Source organism: Lipotes vexillifer, unplaced genomic scaffold (assembly GCF_000442215.2).
Source record: "Lipotes vexillifer unplaced genomic scaffold, Lipotes_vexillifer_v1.1 scaffold738, whole genome shotgun sequence".
In the NCBI taxonomy this organism is placed as follows: Eukaryota; Metazoa; Chordata; class Mammalia; order Artiodactyla; family Lipotidae; genus Lipotes; species Lipotes vexillifer.
In genome coordinates this window covers 2,611,845-2,627,978 of record NW_006769699.1, presented here as the reverse complement: position 1 = coordinate 2,627,978, position 16,134 = coordinate 2,611,845, and positions in this window count along the sequence as shown.

Here is a 16,134-nt window from a genome sequence, read left to right as displayed (position 1 = left end):
TCAACAAATGCAGTGGAACTTTAACATTCAAAGGAGGTTTTTTGTCTTTAATTACCTAGAGAGCTTTTGCAATTTTAGTAATATTGTTACTGCTTACAGTATTTCTAGAAATTTTTGCAGTGTTCCTCAAGAGAATATTCTCACACTTAAAACTTTCTCATTCTTTAGGGAATGATTTTATTTTTAAAACAGCCAAATCTAAATTTTAAGTAGCACTTTATGAATGTTTTTAAGCAATGTGATTTTTTTTCCTATTTTAAAAATTATAGTCATGTGATAATTATGTGGCTTATAAAATGACAATAAAATAATTACCACTATGATTTGATCAAGGTGCAGTATTGAAATTATTTGATAGTATCAGAAGGTAGATACACAGAGGTGGCAACATTTACTTTAAGATATATATTATATATATGTATAATATATATATATATGAAATGCAGTAACTTCATTTTAATAATACAATTCAAAAGAAAAATCATTCATTATGTGATATTTCCTGAGGGTCCTGAGGATGATAAATAAAATGAAGACACAACATTATGTTTGCATTTCTTTTTATTATAAATCATTTTTAAAAGCTGATGCCAAAAAAAATCCATTTTGTTTGAACTCTTAGCACATTCCATTTATTCTGCATCTAAGGCTGAAAAACATCATTTTAAGAACTTTCAAAACACCTCCCAGTGAAAACTTAGAGACTAAGATTGCCATAGACTCGTCCTTTTATTCACGAAGTTGATGATGCCGACCCTCTTGTCAAGAAGGCATGGTGTCTGAACTGTTTTTCCGGCATCGGTGATGGATTTATTCCAGCCCCTTCAAACTCTCTGTCCCGTCTCTTTATAACCTAGAGCTCACATTTGCCTGACAGCTGCCTGGACTGTGAAGAATACGGGTGGTAGTTATGGGAAATGCACAGCAAGTTGAATTGCATAGTATCATGCAGCAGTTTGGCACTACGTTTCTGTGAGAATATCTGTGATGCTTATTTGAAAACAAAACCCATCACTCTTCAATAAGACCACATGCAGGAACTTCCTGTCCTGGGATGCTACTCTGGTGACCAAATAGGAGAGCCAGAGACGAGGACTCTATTACCCTTTAACTGAGGGGTACCCAGCTTAATCATGTAAATCATGGGTTCATAAATTCATGTACATCACATAATCATGAATTTTCTTATTACTTTATCTTTTGTAAAATGATAAGAAAATTCTTTGGAAGTGTCCGTTCTTATAGTTAGCCGCTTAAAGGAGAAATTCAGTCAATATGAGAAATACATTGACAAAAGAGATTAGTATCTAATAAGCATCTTAGCTTTATATTTACCCTATTATGTATCATTGGGCATTTCCCCCAGTTCATCCTTCAGATAGTCTCTGATTACAATTTTGGGTTGAAGTTTTGAGTGCTTTTCCACAAAATTTAGAATTTAATGTTGAATGTCATTTTACCGTTTTAACAGATCTTCACAATTCTGTGGTGGCACAAAACTTCACCATCTAAGAAATAATCTTATGACTGCTGCACCATGAAATGGCAATTGTACAGCTGGAACCACCCCCTTCAGAGAGAAGAAAAGCATATGTCAAATTGCCTTAACTGTAGATCCTTCAGGCAAAATGCATCCTTCTTTTGGCACTGTCAAGAACTTGAATAAATCAGAGATAAGTGGGTTAAAATGTCAGTACCCTTTGGGACTGAGGAAAACCTACTACTTTCCCACAATTCAGTAAAATATTAACCATAGTACTCCCAGTTCTTTGTGTATTAATGTGGGGAAGAAAATAGTACCTTCACAGTGACTGGAAGAGATTGTCAAATTGCCAGAAGACTAGAACAATTGCCGTAAGAGATTAAGCAGGGTGATATGAATGATCTTGCTAAAAGGTTTTAAGTCTCTATTTATAGAAATAATCCTTTCCCATCTGTTTCATCAATCACTGTTTCTAAAATACCAACTGTTTGTATGGCAATTTAGATTACTACTGCTTTTGAAAATAGTTTGCTATTTTAAATCACCAAAATGTGATTTGGTGAATTTCAATAGAAAATCATTTTCTAAGATTTGTAAGTAAACCTGTTAAAACTGGGAAATTTGCTAAAGTCAGACAGCCCAGGGCTGGGTCGTTGATCACCAGTGACAGCAAATAGTGACCTCACACCAACAGAATGTAAACCTCCAAACTCATTGATAGCAGCCTTGACTTGGGATTAGAATTCATGTTCTCTCTCTATAAACTGTTTGACTTAGACAATGAATGATGGTTAAGGTAATAGAGCAGCATAGCTCTTATGAAAATGCAGTTGGTCTCAGGTTATTTTAAGTCCAGCTTACTTTGAAGGTCAGTGTAAGTGTCTTGACATACTGTAAGAGAAAAGTTATTCGAATTGCCATATCTTTCTTATTTCAGGAAGAAAAATTCATTTACCAATGCAATTTTTCCTTCTGAGTCATTTAGTGAAAATAATTTTTAGCTTCCAATGTTTTTTTTAATTTCACAAGATTTATATTTTAACTACCGATAGTTTCCTTTACTGTTGTATATTCTGACTAATAAATTTTTAAAATGTGAGATTAGCTACTATTCATGCAGAAATCCTTAAGAAGGTTAGTTTCTTTGAATGCTTTTACTTGATGTAGTCATTTTTTAATTTTTTTGGATACAGCATAGGTATTGCCAAATTAGTGAGTCCTCCAAAATTTTCCAAGTAAGTTGCCATTTCAAAAGGACATATTTTATTCTTTTGAGGTAATATATAATTACCTCAAAAATAGTCTCTCTTTTATTTATTCATTTTTAATTCTTCTTACAACATGTGAGCTCTTGCATGCTATTACATGATATGTCACCATAAAGATGGGAAAAAAAGACAAGATTCATAAAAATACTAAAGGAGTAAAAATAATTATATGTACATATTCGTGAAATTATATCCATCATTTGTTGAGTAATAATGTAGGACACTTTTCACTAATATTAGAACATAACACATCTGCAAGGCTGCATGTTGTAGGTTCACGTCATAGAGTCCATGCTAGGCTTTCTGCTTCCTTACAAATGAGGAAACTGAGGCCAAGAGATTAGCTTCGGGAAGGCACAAGCATATTAAGGGGCATATCCATTCAAACAGAGGCCATGGGACAGTCAGAAAAGACTAAGTATAAGCTTACAGACTAGGTGATGTAGGAGATCAGAGGAGAAGGCAGACATGATTAACATGGCTGTCAAAGGCATTATTGCTGCAGGAGGTGTGATTTGGACTTTGCACCAAAGATGGATGTTCTTGGAAGATGCGAGAAGGGAGAACAGGCTGTGTCACACTCTGTCTTTCAGACACAGACCTTTTGGAGGTTAGCATATTCCCAGAAGAATGGTATACCCTCTCTCTGAAGGCCCTGGAGTGCCTCCTGATTGGGAACATGCTTTTCATCACATCTCACGTGCTGACTTGCAAGCCTGATAGAATAGTCATGTTTTTTAATGAGAAGGAAAGCAAAACAACCTTTTAGAGCCTCCACATTCTCTAAACAAATTGAAAGACTCAGTTACCTAAGCGGTTTTCTTAAATGCTACTGAATGTGTGTGAATAAACTCCAGATAACAAAATCTTCCAGAACAGGGTAATGTAGAACCAGCTGGAAGACTTGATCTTCCTAAGTGGTAACAACACGAGGCCGTTACTGTGCTTTCTGGCTCCAGCCTCTCTCCTGAACTCTAGGTATTATTGCCTACTTGATACCTCCACATGGGTAGCTGCAGAGGCAGCTCAACTTGGTATGTTCAAAACCAAACCAGACTCTCGATTTCTCCCACAGAACCTGCTCCAGACACCAGTATTCCTCACCTCCATCAGTGGCAGCTCTGTGTTCATTCATTTGCTTCTTCATAAACCCTGAAACTTATTGGCTTCGCTCTTTCTCTCATATATACATTCTTTCATTTTTTTCCCTCAAAACATATTCAGGTTATGACGGAATATCATCAGTCTCTCCAATATTATCTTTAATCAAACCATTACCTCTCACTTGCACTGTTGCAATAGCTTCCTTACGGACCTCCTTGCTTCCAGCTGCCACCCGCATTGTGTGTCCTTTGTGCAGTAGCTCAGAGGGATCCTCTTAAAATAAGTGGGATTGTATCACTTCTCTGCGCCAAACCTGTCAGTGGCTTTCCATTTTACATAACATAAAATCCAAAGGCTTGTCAGTGTCTCTTCACGACTTGAATTCCCTGCTCCGTCTCACTCAGTGTGACCCAGACTCACTGGCTCCCTTGCTCTTCTGAGAAAATGCCTCCTTCAGCCTAGATGCACTTCCTCCGGAGACCTGCAGGGTCTGCTTCCTCGTCCCCTAGGTCTCTTCCTAAATACCACCTTATCCGAGAGTCCTTCCCTCACGGCCTGTGTTAAACAGCGCTTTCCCACAGATCATTCCCAGCAGGCCCACCAGATATGGTGGTCCCAGCTGTGCCTGATAAATGGGCCCTGGGGCAGGAGGCAAGCTGGGGGCCCAGGGCCGCGCCCACTCTGCTGACCAAGCCCTTTCCTCTAGCTCCATAAGAAGTCAACCCAGAAGAACACCTTAAAAGGTTTTTTTTTTTTTTTTTTTTGCCAAAAAGGGGAACCTTTTAAAAATTTCACAGAGGCCTAGCAGTAACCACAAATCTGGTTAGGTAGATGTGTAATTAGATACATACATACATACATACTTAGACACACATATACACATATATGTGTAAATATACATATATATGAGATATATAAACATTTATATACGATTATACGTATTATTATATACATAGTCTCCTTCTCCAACTTACCCACCCCCGACCAGAATGTAAGCTTAACAAGAACAGAAACTTTATTTTGTTCTCTTCAGTCACCCTGCTCCTGGAACAGTGCCAAACAGTGTGCAAAAACCAATAAGCAAATTTGTTGAATGAATTAACGGATAAGTCAATAAGTGAATTAGTTTATGTGTGTATGGGAAAGAATGTCATAAATGGGTCCGAGCATAGAAGTTCAAAAATTATTTAATATTTCTAGACGCTATTGTAAGATTTAAAACAGAATCGAAGACACAAGGAATGGAGATTCAATTTAGATGTTGAATTAATTAAGAAACAGTAGCACGTTAGGTATTTATTGAATATGGTTGAAAAAGACAGGCTTTAGTTTTTGTAAAACTGCACATGTTCATTCAAAGTAATTGCTTATAAAATGTCCCAGTAAGTTGTATAATAAAATCATTGGTTTAACTTAAACGTACTTAACCAATAAATCCTAAAACAAAGGGATGTCTTTTTCATAGAGTTTTAATAAAGAGACATCATTCCTTTGTCCCAAAATGTTGTGTTCTGCAGTGAAGCAAATGACTAACTCATTTTCTTGAAAATCTGGGAGAAGTATTGTATCATGTCATCAGTCTAAAGAATGATCTTATTAAATAGCTGAAATCCAGAGAGCTCAAGTAATTTGGCAAATTGACATGAGGAGTAGGGAGTACACTCTACTTGAAGTGGAATTTGTAACTCTCCACTGAGTTCACTGTTTTTGACCACAACGTAGCATCTTCTCTGTGGTGGAACAAATGCTACCACCCACTGTTTGTACAAAATGTTCAACGTTACCTCTGGAAGCTCAGCCACATCCTTCGTCGTGTCCTTCCCACCTCTGTCATTTGGAGAAGTAGATAAACACACTGTACGACCATGGGGAGAGCCTATTATTCCGTGACCACTCTTCCCATCCTGTCTGTTTACCAGCCTGAAGCTAACAGTCAGGAAAGTGCCAAGGAAAGCTATTTATCCTCTCTGTGGTTTATTCCATGGATTTTAGCATTCATAAAAAAGAAATCTAAACTGACTATTGCCTGTTTTATACTTTTGTGCTCTGTAAGTGAAAACTACTGTTCTTGCCTGGGTCTGCACAGACACTCAGAATTAGTAGTCTGTATTAATAGTGTCATCTTTCAAACTGAAACAGAGCAATATATATCTGGCAGGGTTTTTCAAGAACTGTCTAACCTCTTACCAGTGAGACACACACACACACACACACACACACACACAGGGCGCTAAGCACTGAGTAAGCACTTGGTGAACAGGAAAGTTCAATTAACCTCATTGGGCTTTATCATAGGAGAGCATGCTTGGCTGCAATACTCTTCCTAATCTGGTTTTAATTCCTCAGAAATCACGTACTGGCCACTCATGAATGCTCTGAATCATGTAGCAGGAAGAAGAGCTTTTCGGATCTATAATTAAAAGGCTGTTTATACCACACATGCAATTATGTGATCTCTATTATTAGCCCTTAAAGGTGCCTAGGTGGGGGGGGGGGCAGCTCCTAAATTAGTTCCATGTGTGAATGGTTGTGCTACAGTATTACCTGCAGCTGCTGAGGATAGCAAAGTTTATCATTCTATTAACCCCACAATTAACCCTCATTACAGGGCCTGCTTGGTGCAGGGACCCCCCCCAGGATGTGTTGAGTTTGTTAATGGCCAATCCCATGACACAAGCAACCGTCCTTATCACTGCTGAGAAGGACGTGCCTAGCACACATGCTTTTGGTTTAGAGCAAGGGTGGTTGCCTGATTCAGTGGAGGAGAGGGTCTTCAGCAACAGATGACGACTGGCAGAGGCGCACACATGCAGGCCGTGTCGTTTCCAACTTTGCTGCTTTCCACTGCAATGTACTGACTCTCACAGCTGCAGCCACTTACCCACGGTGCTTATCACATGCCAGGTTAGACCCCATGCTAACCCAGCCCCGAAATCATGGCCCTCGGCAGGAAGCACAGGAGACGTCCTAGATGCATTAGGTTAGCAATATAACTGGTTTTATGCTGACTTTTTACCTACTTTTGCCAAAAGCCTTCAAATACTGTCTTCATTGTTCTATGTTGGCTCTCAAGATCATAAACTGGGTCCTTTTAGGAGAAATATTTTCCTTGCTTTTAGTATTTAGTGGTGGTGTTGGCATTATAATTCCTGAGCACAGTGCCTCTCTTATTCTATTCGACTTGTTGTTGTTGCTCGTTCTTGGAGAAATAGACATATGTTGACCTGACCCAGTCCATGCTATTGGAACATGCTAATCCATGCTATTAGAACATGCAAGACATTTTCTTAATTTGATGAGCAAATTTGTAAGTAAGATTAAGTGCATCCCACAGTTTGGTGTTTAAAAACTATTTTAATTTTTGTTCTTAGGAAAAAAATGTTCTCTTCAACCTCATTTTCCTGCATTGTTGGATCTGCCTCTCCTGCGTGTAGAGGAAGGGAGGGGAACATTCCTCGCTGCACCTCATCCACGGCCATCACCCAGCAAGGCTGATGGAGGCTGACAGGGTGTGATACTGGATCTCTTGACTTGCTTAGAAGTGGGCCAGTGGAGCCTGAGTGCAGATATGCCCCAGTAGGAGGAATCAGACTTGGTGGCTGGTGAGTCAGATTTTGGTTTACCACTATTCCTTTCACTTCCACCAATTTCGCTGAGAGTGGATTCATGAGTCAGTGCAGTGTTCCTTCCTTATTTATCTCAGACTTCCCGGCCTCAGTCAGTGAAATACAGCCGTTTTCACACTGCTGCCTTTGTTGGCCAGTGGAGTCCAGTGTCCATGATCACTTCAGAGTGGTGAGTTGAGCTATGCGATCAAAGCTGACATCTCCCAAGTCATTTCCAATTAGCAGGGCTCTGTCTTAGATTGTTGAGTCTATATATGCACAGTGGAGGTGTAATGAAAAGCATACTGCATTGAGAGCCAGAAAATCTGGCTCTGCTACACCCAAAACTGTGGCCTTTATCCAGTCAACTTAACCCTTCTGGACTTCAGTTTTCTCATCTGTCAAGTGAAGAAACTGGATTGGATCCTTTCCTTAGAAGAAATAGATAGATGATAGATAGATAGATAGATAGATATGATAGATTACAATCTGCATGGCATATACAGTGATGAACAAAATAGAAACAGCCTGTTTTTATGGGATCTCAAGTCTAAAACAAATACATGCATGCTTAGAGATGATTACCTACTGTGTTACCTTCTCAGGGTTTTCTGAGAAAGGATAGCAGAGTGAGAGGAAAGCTCTCTCTAAGGAGGTGTTGGTTAGACAGAAATACGAAGAGGACGAAAGATAACATGTAGGAGCATATGTATTAGTTTGAGGAACGAAAAGAGACCTTTGTGTTCAGAGGTAGTGAGAGAGGAGAGCAAAGCAAAACAAAACCAGACTTGCCAGCAGCAAGGAGGTGAGGATGAATCCCTGCAAAGTTTATGAGGAGCCAGATTAAACTTTTTGAAATACACGTGCAGTGCAATTCAGTGGAAGAGCCGGAAGCAGGGAATTGTGATGACCCAAACATATTTTAAAATGCTGATACCAAGTCAGAGGAGGAATTCGGAGAAGGACTCCGTTAGAAGTCAGAGGGGTAGGAAAGGAAACAAAGTCGACCAGTAGAGAGATGAGTTAGTATAAATGCTTAGCCAGAAGAGCAATGCAAACTTACAGAGAGACGGACAAATCAGAGGGAAGCCATGGGAACTGTAGAGTGATATTCATTCTTTCAATAGTGAGAATAAGGGGAAGCCAGCAAAATTACAGTGCTGGGAAAATTGTGAAAATGCCAGGACCAGTTGCCCTGACGATGAGGCCCCGCACTTTGATAGTGGAGATGTTAAAAAAAAAAGGAAGAGAAGATAAAGAACCAAAGCCCCTGAAGAAAATAGTAATTAAGGATAGAGCTACATACAGTCTGGCTAGCTTTCCCCGAGGAAAGGTGGGTGCCTCAAATAAAAGATGATATCAGGAGGGGAGGAATCGATAATTTGAACAAAAAGGTTAAATTGAGTCTGCTGGCTTCAAAGCTTCTGGTGCTACTGCAGACCTGCTTTTCTCACCCTGGTTTATTCTTAACCAATTTAAATAAATCCAGGAGTTGCATTCCCCCCTCGCTCCCCCCCATCCACCCTACCCCCACCCCTAGCAAATTGCCAAAAAGACTTCAGAAATCACTGTACTGCAATGTGCAGAGGTATCACCTGGAGACCTGAAAATGTCCATTCTAGTTCTACATGTCCGAAGTGAGCCTGAGAGTCTGAGATTCTGTGTTTCTAACAAGCCCCTAGGTGACATTGATGCTGGTCCACAGACAACACTTTGGAGTAGCAGAGCTGGGGAGAGTGAGAGGATTTAAGGAGAAAGTTAAATGGCTGTGAGAGTAGTTCAGGTTAGAGGTGACAGTATCGTCTTTGACTAAGGCAGTTACCAGGAAGCTGAAGAAATATAAACAGAATGGAAAATATTCTGTAGGTCAAATTAGCAAGATTGGTGACAGATTAGATGGACAGGAGCAAAATGAGGAAAAGGCCCTTATTTCTAGCTTGAGCAAGTGAGTGTGTATGTAGTTACTGGAACAGGTCAGCTTCAGTGAAGTTTAAGGTCACTGCTGGCTCTAAAATCTGGAATTCTAGGTCACATGAAACTTTAGGACTTTGTTTGGACTCAGTATTTTCACAGATAGTGTTACCCAGCTCTGGAAACACCATGTTATGGTCCAGTGATAAGCAGCATGGTTTTGGAGTCAAGCAGATTTGGGTTTTTGTCATAGCAGTCCCAAGTCGATAACGCCTCTGAGACTCACTTTCCTCATCCACATAATTTGAATACCGTAATATCTGCATGTTAAGGTTGCTATGAGAACAAAATGAGAAAATACAGATGAGCTCAGCCTACTGGCCAACACATAATAAATGCTATCATCACCATCATTACATAATAATTGTAATTTTCTTGAAGAGCAAGAAAAATTTGGTTTACATTATGTGTGTTTTTAGAAAATTTAAAGTTGAATCAAAATATTTAAAACATGAAGAAATGACTATAAAATATATTTTAAAAAGTAGTTGAATAGCTGATTATCCTGGTTTTCTCTTTTAAATAACTTAATGCCTCCATTAAATGAACGAATTGAGGCTACTTATCTTTTTCCCTGTACTTCACTACCACCTGTAAAGAGAAGTGAATCAACGAAGATATTTTTCCAGGGCATGGATTTTTATCCCCTGTGTACTGTGGTGAGCCGTTCTCCCTCTCCCTAATCTCTCCTGCCTCCCTCCCTCCCTCCCTCTCCCCCTGCAAGGCTGTATGTCACTTCTGTGCAGTAAGTGTTTTTGTGTTCCCAGACTTGTCACAACATTTCAGTCTCCCAAAGTTCCCAGTAAATGCTTCTAAAGGAGTGAATTGCTACACGGCTATTAAACGAGCCAGCATGTAGCCCCTGATCCTGCTCATGCAGGAAGAAGACTCTTTCCAGGTCCCTAGGTTCGGTTTTGTAGGTGATAAGGACACAACAGCTCCAGCAGACCTGGAGCTCAGTGGCGTAGTCCTAGAAGGTGCCTGTGGTCCAGCCGCTTGATTGAATTTAGTGAACCCTAGCATCCTAGAGATACCACACACCCAGATAAACAGCTCCTTCAATACCTGTAGCCCAGTGGAGCGTACTCAAGCCAACCTGCTAAACAGAGCTTTGCTTCTAAGGGATGTTATATGTGTTTCCATCGATGTGTTGGGTAAAGATTCTTATCATTATATGTGAAATCTACATTTGATTACACCTAAGATTACAGCAGTTTCATCTTCAGAGTTGCTCTGTAGTCCTGTAAATCACTCCCTGACTCTAAAAAAAACCTCAGATGGCAGCACTTACTCTCAGTATGATGTGCAAATTGGACTCAAAACTACTCACTGCAACCTACTGCTGGCAATCAAGGTGAACATTTTTTGACAGGTCACTATATTTTTTTCCATTTAACACTCTCTTGTTTATCCATTGCAGTATGAGGGTTTGAATGTCCCTGTAGTGCAAAACAATGCTTGAAACTCTCTGCCATCCAAATGGCTGTCCCTGCCCAGGTTGCTTCCTATGGAAAAGTTCAGGGGTGGAAAGGGTAACACGAAGTGGGTGCCCATGTCCCTGGGGAACTGATGTTTACTGACTAAAAGTGTTTCTTATCAATTTGCTTTTATGATGTTGCATTTTACAACCAAATTATAGTCTGACCAGTAGTTTGGGGTTGAGGCAGGATTTATCACCCCAGCTGCCACTGCTATAAATTTGCCAGTGAAGTAATTGAGTGCAAACAATATGTGTGTCTTCCAGAGAGTTTTTCTAACACATGAAGCATTTTGTATTTTTAGAGTATTTATTTAACCAAAGGAAACACATGGAAAATGAGAGGAAATAGACATCAGTTTGTGTTTTTGCTCACTTCCCCCACAAAACCTTTTGGATGACAGTTTAAAAATATAATTTGAAAAATCTTATAGGGAATTCCAGTTAAATATAGTAAAAAGTAGCTAGGACCTACCCTATTTTTATTTGTAAGTAGAATGCCATAAAATTAACTTCTGGTGATTTATTCTAGACAAAAATCTATTTGAATTATACTCTTCTGTGTGTTCAGAAAGAGGAAAGAAGTTGGAACTTACTGTTTCAATTTAAGTTTTTAATGAAGGCTGGTTATCACAGAAAAATGCATTTTAACAAAGATTGCAGCTCATTTGGTTTTGAAGGCCTGGTGTTTCATGATAGTAATACATTATATGTAACTACCCACGTTCATGGCATAAGGAAGGCCAGTTACTGAAGTCAGAATGTGGTGGTACATTTATTTTTTTTTTTAACGTGGAAAAAATGCTGAGGTTTTCTTTTCTCATTTCTGACTGCTCAGAGCCCCCTCTGAGTGCGCTTACGCTTTCTATCGTTGGAATGTTCCCCGAGTCAGAGTCAGAAAGCCAGGCTCCACTGTGAGAGGGCTGGCCTTGGCAAGGTGCCCACGCCTGTGAAGGAGGGTTTACACTGGATGAGCCCGAGTATTCCCTCCCATAGTGACAGTCTGTATCCTGGGACTCCCCCCTTTTAAAAAAATGCCACTCCTCCCAGAGCTGACTGGGTGCATTCTACACACTTTCAGAAACATGAGGAGAGTCAATGAAACTTAAATATATCAATTTTAATTCCTTGAATGAATAATTTTGGAAAATTAACACATTGAAGTTTACCTGACTTCTAAGTGTGCCCCACCCTTCGAGAGATGGACTTAGACACAGACACTGCAGTTAGTGAACTTCCCCACCCACTGCAGTGAGGTGGCAAAGGAAAGCGCCGGGCTTCAGTCAGGAAGAAACCCAAGGTCACTAACCCAAACAAATTTCAGCCTACAATGTATCACCCTCCCTTTCTTCATTCTTTCCCACTTACATATGGGTAAAAATTAAGATAATTCGTGTAGTAAATATTAAAATGTCAGATAATAGGATATGGACCATTTTAGCAAGGATCATGGATGGAGCCTAAAGAACATGTCACCATGTATACAATGGTATAAGTTTTTACTATTAAAAGAAAAAATAAAAGGCCAACCAACAGTTTCAGTTTCAAGAAACCCCTGAACTACCTCGGAGAAAGCAGTAAATGTTATTTAGGGGAAAAACAATTTAACCGAGTGGTCTCACTTATATCTCAGTTCTAATTCATCATCACATCATGTTGGCTGTACCCTCAAAACATCAAGACTATTACCATTTACACCACCCCTTCTACTTCCACTCTGGCCCAGCCCACCACTACCTCCTGCCTGGATTGTGCAGGATGTGCCCCAGCATCTGCCCTGGCCCTCTGTCATCTGTTCCCAACACAGCAACAGAAGTGATGCTGTTAAAAGCAGTTCATGTCATTCCTCTGTTCCAGTGGGATAAATAAAGTGTGGTACATCTAGACAATGGAATATTCTTCAGAACTGAAAAGAAATGAACTATCAACCCATAAAAAGACATGAGGAAACTTAAATGTGTATTACTAAGTGAAGGAAGCCAGTCCGAAAAGGCTATGTACCATATGATTCCAACTGTATGACATTCTGTAAAAGGCAAAACTATAGAGACAGTAAAAAGATTAGTGGTGGCCAGGGGTTAGGGAAAAAGATGGGATGAATAGGTGGAGCACAGAGGATTTTTAGGGCAGTAAAATTATTCTGTAGGATACTGCAGTGGTAGATACATATTATTATAAATTTGTCCAAACCCATGGAATGTATAACACCAGGAGTGAACCTAATGTAAACTATGGACTTTGGGTGATAGTGATGTGTCAGTATAGGTTCATCAGTTGTAACAAAAATGTACCACTTTGCTGGAGGATGTTGATAATGGGGGAGGAATGCATGGGTGGAGCAAGGGTTATATGGGAGAGCTCAGTAACTTCCTCTTAATTTTGCTGTGAACTTAAAACTGCTCTAAACCTAGTCTATTAAAAAAATTCCGAAATAAGATAGTAGTGATGGTTGCCAAACACTGTAAATTTACTGAATGCCACCTAATTGTACACTTTAATATGGATAAAATGATAAATTTTATGTTACGTGTATTTTACCACAATTAAAAAAATCATTTGGGAGAAAAACAAACAAAAAACTTTCTAACGATGTTGAATAGGAAAAATCTACACTCCTCCTGTGCGTTTCTCTCCCTTACTTATATTACTACTGCGGTCAAAACATTTCTGAGCTCAGATGTGTGTGGGGTTTTCCCCACCAAGCAATTCTCTGACACCAGCTGAGTGTCCAATAATTCAATTCAGTTCTGACACTAATGGGTGCTAGTGCAGACTGCACAGGTTAAGGGCTAAGTCCCACAAGGTGTCCCCCCAATTTGAGATGCAAGTCACAAGTAGCAGGTGCCCAGGCTACTCCAACTTCTGTCTGACTTAGCTACCAATCAGAGGTTCCCATGACCTCTCCCTGCCTTGGATTTGATTATTTGCTAGGACAGTCACAGACTCAGAGAAATAACTTGTGTCAAAAAAAGAATTGTAAACAAGATGCACTTTTAACAAAATTTTTCAGAAAAAGAGGAATGAAAATGAAAACTTTGGAATGCAAAAGAAAGTAAAAGAATATAACACAACAGACTGACATAATAAAAGGGTATTATTAGTATTGAATCACTGTGTTAATAAATTTGATAGCCTAGATCAAGGGTTGGCAAAGTGCCAAATAGTAAATATTTTAGGCTTTGTGATTTATTTTTCTTTTTTCATTTTTTACAACTCTTTAATAATGTTAAGTCCATTCTTCACTCACAAACCAAACAAAATGGACAGCAGGCTGTAGTTTGCTGACCTCTGGCCTAAATGAATGGGTAAATTCTTGGAACTATATGAAATGTAAAAGTGATAAAATAAAAAAAAAAGGAGAACTTTAATATGTCACTAAGTATTAAAGAACCCGAATTTAAAGTATTAAACAATTGCACACCAAACAATACATGTTTTATAACACATAAGCAAAGTGTACTTTGAGTACCTTCATTAATTCATTCAACAAATATTCATTAAGACCTTATTACATGCCAGACACTGTTCTAAATTCCAAGGAGGAAAAGAGATCGAAATCCCTGGAAACTCCTTTTCTCTTTCTACTTTATTGTGCATAATTTATTCAGATATGCATAATTTTTTCACTTACTTTGAGTTACTAATTCTCTTTTTAACTGCATCTACTGTGCAGAGCAGTTTAAATCATCCACTGCATTTTACATTTCAATTATTACTTTTCCTTCAATTCTAGAGGCATTTCCTTGAAACTCTTTATCTGTTAGAATCCTTTGAGGACAGTGTCATTGTTCTTTACCTTTTGAAATTATTTTCACTTATTTTTGTTTACTTTGGTCTAATGCCTGAAGATATTAACTCTTATACATAGTAGTTATTGGTATTTTTCACTTGTCTTAACTGGTTTAGATAATTCCATGATCATCATCATTCACCTACTCATACTATGAGCTAGAATATATATATAAGAGCTAGAATAATTGTACAGTGATCCTAGGAGAGAAGGAATAAAAAAATACAAGATTAAAGCATCTCTTTAACTTGACAACTTGAAGTTTCTTTACTTCTGACAACCTGAAGTATGAGAAAACTAAAGAAAAATGTTGTAGCTGTTTTAAAAGTCAGTCTAGAAGTCAGATTTAGTCAATCTAGTTAAATAACAAAATAAATTGCATGAATTCAATGAAAAAAATGCTGATGACTTGCACAAATTCAAAAACATATGTAATAAAGCTTCTTGACATTGGGTTTGGCAATGATTTCTTAGATATGACACCAAAGGCTCAGGCAGTAAAAGACAAAATAGACAAATTGAACTTCATGGAAATTTTTTTAAAATTGTGCATCAAAAGACACTATGAAGAGAGTAAAAAGGCAACCCATGGAATGGGAGAACGTATTTGCAAATCATGTATCTGATAAGGGATTAATATCCAGAATGCATAGAGAACTCTTTAACAAAATAAAAAAACAACCTGATTCAAAAAAAGGCAAAAGACAAATAGACATTCCTCCAAAGAAGATGTAAAAATGAGCAATTAGCACATGAAAAGATGCTCAACATCACTAACCTTTAGGAAAATGCATATCAAAACTATAATGAGATACTACCTCACACCAATTAGGATGGCTCCTATCGGAAACAAAAAAAAAAAGAAAATAACAAGTGTTGGTGAGGATGTGAAGAAATTGAATCCTTTGCAATGTTGGTGGGAATGAAAAATGGTACAGCCACTGTGAAAAACAGTATGGTGGGTCTTCAAAAAATTAAAAATAGAATTACCATATGATTCAGCAATTGTACTTCTGGACATATACTCAAATGATTGAAAGCAGCGTCTCAAAGAGATATTTGTACATGCAGCATCATTCAAAATAGCGAAAATGTGGTAGCAACCCAGATGTCCATCTATGAATGAATGAATAAGCAAAATGTGATAAATACAAATACATAAACTGGAATGTTATTCTGCCTTAAAAAGGAAAAAAGTTCTGACATATGCCACAATATTGGATGAATCTTGAGGTCTTATGCTAAGTGAAATTTGCTAGCCACAGAAAGGCAGTGTGTATGATTTCACTTATATGAGGTATTTAGAGTAGTTAAAATGATAGCGATAGAAAGTAGAATGGTGGTTGCCAGGAGCTAAGAGAAGGGGAAATAGGGAATTATTTTTTAATGGGTATAGAGTTCCAATTTTGCAAAATGAAGAGTTTTGGAGACTGGTT